Consider the following 7,500-nt stretch of genomic DNA (forward strand, 5'->3'; position numbering starts at 1 on the left):
TGTAGCTGCGGGCGAAAACAACAAGGCTTTAAACGCACGCTGTCGAAGAAGAAACGCTTTCAGTCTCTCAGAGCTCATTCTAATCGCGCGCTTCCTGTTTTGGTTGCTTTTTGTATATATATATATATGTGTGTGTGTGTGTGTGTGTGTGTGTGTGTGTGTGTGTGTGTGTGTAAATCCCTTGCTGTTTGTGAGCTGTGTGACACTGCTGGGTGCTCTGTGTGTCTGCTTCCTGGATATCAGGCACCCAGGGATCCTCAGAAGCAGGCATTACCAGTTAATGCACCTCTGAGGAGAGCATTTGCACTTAAGACAATTGTGCCACAGATGGGTGTGTAAGCGTGAGTGTGTGTTTCTGTGTTTGAAAGACAAAGAGAAAAGAGTGAGATAGACTGAGGATGATAAGTAATAGAGGGAGGAAGAGCTTTCTGTGCCTGCGCGTAAAATACGATCTGCATTTCATTCCCCTCTGAACCGAAATCCGTTTTCCTCACCTCTCTTCTGCGTTCAAAACATTTGAGGTTTATTTTCAGGACAGTCACACCTTTTTCGCAGCAAAGTCAGCAGTGCACACACACTTTTCCTGCCTATCTCATTTATATCAAATTTGCTGTGTTTACGGCAGGTTCACATCTGTATCATCACCACTTCTTTCCACAAGCAAAAAGTGGAAAACCACCTTGATACAGTTGCTCTGAAGAAGGTAAAGCACTGGAAAAAAAAAAAAAAAACACAAATATTCAGGTGCCCTGTGATCTTTGATACCACACGAAACAACCAAATGAGGAGAAACTGATTTGTTGACTTGAAAAGTCTGTGAAGTATTATGGTGAAACCTCCAGGACTGTTGAGGGCTGCAGCGTTTGATGTGAACAGACCACTTACCATGCGCACTAAACGCTTGAGTAGTTTAGCTTGACCCCAGCTCGTCCGATGCATCCCACAGGCGTCAAATGATGCGTCATGGTCATCGACGTGCAATTAGGGCTTTTGACATAATCTATAAACCGGTGCCGTTGTGCAGGTATTTTAGAAATCCAGTTATATTTTAAGTTATTAAAATGCAAATAATGTAGCCTTAAAGGAACTTCCTTAGCCCTTCTAATGCGGCAAGTGCTTTAAAGCAGGGGGCAACCTGTAAAGTTAGTTAAATGGTCAGACGGGCCGCCCTCCTCCAGGATTATTAGCGCCATATATTACATTCAGTTCATTCTGTTTTTAAAAGTGTGGCTCACTCAGCTGTCCCATGTGCCAGCAGCACCTTTTCCCCTCCAGGGGACAGCGGGGACGGACACTAACAGATCGGACCCCCCCATATGGCAGCCGGTCCCGTCCTGCGATAAATAAACTGCTGGCTACTCTGACCTCTGCTTGCACCGAGCTCGCACTGAACATGTGCTGCTGCTGGATGAGAGGAGCTCAGCGGGGGGAGAGGGTTCCTCCTCCTTCCCCTCCTCTCTTCCCTCCATTCCTCCCGCTCTCGCCCTTCCAGTCCGACTTCAACGCGATCTCCCCTCCGCCGGAGTCAGCGGTCCATCTCGCGCCGCAGATTGCCTGTGACAGCCGCGCTATTTCAAGTCGGCGGTTTGAGCTAAATTGGAGTGAGCAATACCACCTGTGCCTGCTGAAGGGCCGCCGTGGTTCGAGCTGTTGCTCTGCAGAGAGGAACCAGGGGGAGGGGGAGCGGTGGTGGAGTGGAGTGGGAAGGGCAAGGGGGGGGGCAAAAAAGCTGCTACCTGCAACCATCAAAGCCTCCGTCTCACATGCAATCTACCCAGCTGGCTCCCCTGTGAGGAGGGTTCACTCCGAGCAGAGCTGGATGGTTGCTGCTCTCTCTCTCTCTCTCTCTGTCTCTCATCTGCACCTCTCTCTTTATACAGGTGTACATCTTCTACTCTCACTCTTTAGCTTCCCAGATTTTTTCCACATTTTCCATGTGTTCATCATTTCCCCTCTTCTTCTGAAAAAAAAAACCTTTAAAGGTGCACAATTTTGAATCGTCCCAGAAATAAGTTGCTGTAGGAGGCATGCCAGGACATCTTTGGTTGTCAGTCTGTAAACAAAGTGAAAGACTTTCACTAATTGCCAAGTTAGAGCTGTGACTCGTTCCTTTGCTCTTTTCTTTTTTACTTTCTGGCCTGTGGCGCAGTTTTAGGTCGTAAAACTCAATTATTTACATGTATTTGACTGTGTTAAAATATTCTGCAGTGTCCATTTGCAGAAAAACACATTCTTGTGGATTTTTGAGGAGCTGCACTTAAAATAAGAGATTTACAACAGCAAAAAGTTGGCCCAATGCTTCTAGCCACGCATTGATTTGAGACAAATGAAAGACGAACATTTCGATTTTTAAATGTTTTTATTTGGAAATGACAGTTTGTATTGACATTTTGATTTGCCAGCTTTCCAAAGCCCAGTAGGCATTCACTCAAGTTTTAAAGTTGAATCATCAATCATTTCAAACATGAACAAAATTATACAAACCCACGTAAGTTCATTTAAAATTCAACAGCCCAAAGCTTGTAGAGTTTCAAAAGACTTTGTCTGAATAATGTTTTTTTTACTTTTTTGTAAAATGATGCACGAGATAGTGAGAACATTTATATTTAATGTAAGTGTGACTCTATTAGATAAAATAAGCTCCCGGGTTTCCATGTTGGTCAAAAAGTCTGACTGCAAAACATAAATCTAATAGACAGTAAATACTCCACATGCAGCTATTCAAGTTATTCATGGCTAACAACTGGTAAATCAAAAAACATGTTTCTGTATTATTTATTGAGAGTTTTAACGCAAAGAAACTTTAATCCATTTACTAAAACCTGATTGGTATTTGGATGCATGTGACATCGTTTCCCACTTCAAATTTGTGAGAAAAACTCAAATCTACTCAAAACGATTCAAACCTTACAAGCGGAAATACATTTAAAACATATAATGATTATTTTTGCGGTCAGAAGTGAGCAGTCAAAATGTCCCTCGTAAATAACAATAACACATCATTGCTTCTTTAGTCTGCCAGACTGGCTGATGAGAGCGAACTGTGAGGAGGAGGGTAGCTGTCTGAGTTTAGGCTCCCTCCTCCTCCTCCTCCTCCTCCTCCTCCACCTCCTCCTCCTCCTTCTGGGCAGGATACAGTAGGCATCATTTAGTGGGGAGAGCGGTGGAAACAGTGTGGGGTTAGCCACGAGGTCGCCACACTTACTGCACGGCCGAGCTCATTTCCACTGCTGTCCACAGCTCAGGCTTCCCCTCCGAGAGAGCGAGCGAGAGAGGCGAGCTGCAGCCAGTGAAATGGCTCATTCACTTTCTGATCACAGCCCGCCACTCTCTTCCCTCACACACTCAAACTGACACACACACACACACACACACACACACACACACACACACACACACACACACACAGAGCCAGTCAAGCACACAGACATTGCAGGCTGTCTTCATTGTGCAGTTATTTGCTATTTTCGTCCCTCACTTCCTCAGTGTCATGAAATATTTCCTCATCTCTGACAGTTCACTTTGTGATTGCCATCTCTCACCAGACTCACCGGGTTTCATTCAAAACAAGCAGATTTTGTTTTAGAGCCATCAGTGCATCATGTCTCCTAAGATTAAACCAGATTGAACATACTAGTTTGTTTATTTAATTTGTGCAGACAAAAGTAGGGAGAAAAAAGAACGACTGCATGCGCTCAGACTCGGTATCTAAGTATTTCACAATCATGTTAATCCCTTTCTCAAACTAATCTGATAAGCACAACTAATGATATTTGAAATTATTAACTTGAGCCAAAACGGGATATAATTGTCACACACTCGGAGCCTGTTTTTTCACACACAGTTTGCATCTTTTGCAGCTTCCACACACACTTTCATCCCCCAGCATGAACACACACAGATTTATGTACTGGCGTCCTTGAAGGCACGGCAGTGCCGAACCAATCCGCTTTTGTTGACTTGTACCTCTGCCAACTCTCGCTATGAAGAAGTCCGATCAGCCAAATGGTCAAATACCTGAGATACACAGCGTCCAATGCTTTCGCTCACACGGGGAGCATTTAACTAATGCTGCCTGCTCTCCAAAGCATGATTTTATTTACCGAGAGCTCAAATTAGGCGTAAATTTGGAGGACGCGCAGAAGAAGCGGCCAAGTTTGATGCCGACCTAAACTAAGTCGTGGCATCTAATAATTTGGGGCTAATACAGCTTTAGAAAGTGCGTGTGCGTATTGATAAGATATTTCGGTCCTGATTTCACAACACAGGGAGCAGCTACAGGTTCACAAAATTTCTTACACGCAAATAAAACACCTGTTCAGCCTCAGAATGCCTGCTGGGATCGTCAGAAGAATCAAGCACAAAAGATGTGACAAAATATTCAAGTTACCCAAGAGACGTTTAAAAAAAACTCTTTTGATTTAATAAGAACTCGTAAACCATCCACTGCTGTTTGCAGGAGGGCGGATGTTTGCAGGAAACATCTTAACTTTGTGAGAAGTTTGGAGTTGACTTTGCACACTCAAGAAGAAGGCTTTACTTCCTTATGATTGTCAGTATTGTCATTCAATAATAACCTCTTTTTTTTATTTTCTTTTTTTTTTTTACCTCTTGTCCCTTTTCTGCAGTATCTGCATGTGGAAAACAAACAGTTCAGGTTAGTTAAAGATCGTTATTATGGCAGATAAACCATAGGTAACATCTGCCACGGCAACAAGCAGCCTGACTTCCACTTTACCAGATATCGTTTTGGAGCGTGAAGTAGCGTCGGCTTCTTTTCTTCTTGTAGGTTCTGTTGATTGAGATGCAGCTGCGACTTGTTGTCCTTCGCTGGCTTCAGCCGAGATAGAATATGGCAAATAATAAGAGGAGAGCATTACTATTACTCCCCTAAATGCAAACATCTGCTAATGGACACAAATTATGATTAACTACAGTCTCCTATTTACAGATTTTTTTTTTTTCTCTCTCCCCTTAAATCTATTTGTGCAGAAATAAATGTGTTGTTCCTCTGTCTCTACAGGAAAAAAAAAAAAAAAACAGGCCAAATTTTGGTTCCAGTTGGTTGCAGATAACACAGCAGATGCTGCAGCATATTTGTGATGTTTTTATTTCTTTAAATCTTTTTAGATTCCAAACAAATAGAATCCGAGTATCGTAGCAGTGTGAATCAGTGTAAAACATAAATATACAATTGAGTACTGTCATTTATTCGCTGCAAATAGTGTGGAGAGATGTCAGAGGGGTCAGAAAGTGCCTGTTTTTCGCTGTGCTCCCTTTATATTTGCATCTTCTTGCGTCGTGTGTTTGCTTTTTGCGAACATCTTGTTCATTTGAGGACACTCCCGGACACCGGGCTCACCTCCCGGAGCTAAAAATCGCTTTCACTCTGATTGTAAACTTGTCTCCAATACAGTTTCCTTCCGTGGCCCCGGTGTCTCATCCTGGGATCAATACCACCACACACCACAGCCCTTTACGCACACTCCAGCCTGGCAGTAAGGGATTGCAGGGAGCCGGCGGGTCAATGGCCGGGTCCCGGTCGGTTGATGGCCGTTCGTTAAAGAGCGGTCGACACGGCGAGGCTCGGTGTTAACGGTGTCGGCCCTGATACTCCCGCCGGGCCGCTCTCTCCTAATGACCGCCCAATCAATAGCCGTCTGCCCTCAGTACTGACCAATCAAATTGACATCTCTCGTTGACACGTCGAACTAGTGGGGAAGAGAAAGTCTCGGCCGCGTTACAAGTCCACTTCATCTGTGAATATGTGGCTGCATTGGTGAGAGTGTCGCTGTTATTTTAGATTAAGTGATGCATTTACAGAGAAAATATTATTGATTAACTTGTAATGAAGACATATGCAGAGTTAAAATGTGATCAAATGGAAAAGTAAGTCCAACAGACTGGAGGATATCAGGTTGATTTGTAAGAAAAGGTGTTTTTGGAATAATTACTCCTGGTTTCTTGGCTGCTTTGTATGCAGAAACAAACTTCACAACACCGGTGTGAATCAGTTTTTGGCATTATTTTGTTCCTGTGACAAATTCACCTGTGTCTCTGTTGGTGAACTTGTTTTTTTTTTTTTCCTCTTTTCTCCTTTGGGGCGAGATATTTTTATCAGCTCCATGGGGTTTCTTTTTGTATTTCTGCCTCTGTCTCTCCGCTCTTGTCAGTTTTTTGGCATTTGTATTTGCAAATAAACCGAACCGAACATATTTATATATAAATAAGACCAAGAGCTGTTTGAAAGTAGTCAGCATTGGGGAAAGAAATAATTTAGTTCCCTGTGACACCTCAGAGGGCCAGTCCTTTGCTTAAATCCATCCATCTGTCCATCGCTGTGTGCCGCATCACGGTTTTGTGTGTTTGTGTGAGCGAAGGGGCAGGAAATGGACGCGTTGCGGAGATGAAAGGGGATTCAGGCCACGTGGCGGCGGCTACACTGGAGCCTCAGTCCTCTGTGTCTGTCGCTGAGTCCCCCTGTCCGTCCATCTGTCCGTGCGCCCTCAAAGAGACGTTTGTCCCGCCACAAGGTTCATTCAGTACACACGCACACACATTAAGAGATAAAGAAAGAAAGGAGCACACCCTCTTCTCGCTGGACAAATGGACACTCGGTGACTGAGTGAGGCACTTCAGGACGAGAATCGCTTTAACCGCCTCGTACAATGAAAGTTGAGGACTTTGTTTTTAATCTAGAGAAGGCAAAAAACATGAAGACACTCAGAGGACAAAACAGACGGAGAGCACAGCGTCTGTTGATCTGTTTTTATTGCACAGTTCAAAGCGGAGCAGTAGCAAAGGAACGTCTGCTGCATTTACAAATTTCAATGAATTATACAATCGTGAACTCTATTTAGCCGAGATTCCTTTTATTTTTTTTATTCAGAAGAAAGAAAAAGTCATTATTTGAAGACAATGTAAAGAAAATGTTTTGCAACTGTCCTGTGGAAACCAGAAATCTGCAACTTTTCATGAGCAAAGTCAAACAGCCCCCCTTTTAACTCCCAGTTTGTTTTTAAAGGGTCAAAGGTTGGGAGGTTTTCACCAGATTACGACATACTATATCATTTTAATTTCACAGCGGCAACATCTAATATGTCGGATCATTTTTACAACACACGCCGCATTCAAGACGGCTATCGCTTTATTTAGTTTGCTCCTCTCGAGCCCTAAAATGCGGTGACAGAACTAAACACCAGTAGAATAGATTGTTTTGTCAATGGAGTCTGGAATTGAAATGCTACATGCGTTCCAGGCAAAAGAAATTCCTTCAAGTAAAACAAACGTGTGCTGTCTGACATTATGACAGAGTTGCGCAACTTGAGCCTGAGCTATTCGTGCCCTAAATAACTCGGCTCATTCACAAAATCACCAAATACGATCCACATTATGAGCATTTCTACCTTATTATGAGCACTTAACATCACATTCCACACGGCCTCATGTTAAATAAATGAAATAGTGTACACGGTGTGGAAAATTTCCAGTTACATAAAC

At 43.4% G+C, this 7,500-nt stretch overlaps 1 long non-coding RNA gene across 1 annotated transcript in view; it reads right to left on the reverse strand.

Moving 5' to 3' along the window:
- Window positions 1-2,354: 2,354 nt before the first annotated feature.
- The window catches only part of LOC138207014 (uncharacterized), a 19,924-nt gene continuing 14,778 nt past the window's right edge, over window positions 2,355-7,500 (reverse strand). Inside the window, exon 3 of the long non-coding RNA XR_011178986.1 lies at window positions 2,355-4,834. This is a non-coding gene — a long non-coding RNA (uncharacterized lncRNA). The remainder of the gene's footprint in view (window positions 4,835-7,500) is intronic.

This window comes from Embiotoca jacksoni, unplaced genomic scaffold (genome assembly GCF_022577435.1).
Source record: "Embiotoca jacksoni isolate LCO1_2020_lvr unplaced genomic scaffold, fEmbJac1.0.p SCAF_30, whole genome shotgun sequence".
Classification (NCBI taxonomy): domain Eukaryota; kingdom Metazoa; phylum Chordata; class Actinopteri; family Embiotocidae; genus Embiotoca; species Embiotoca jacksoni.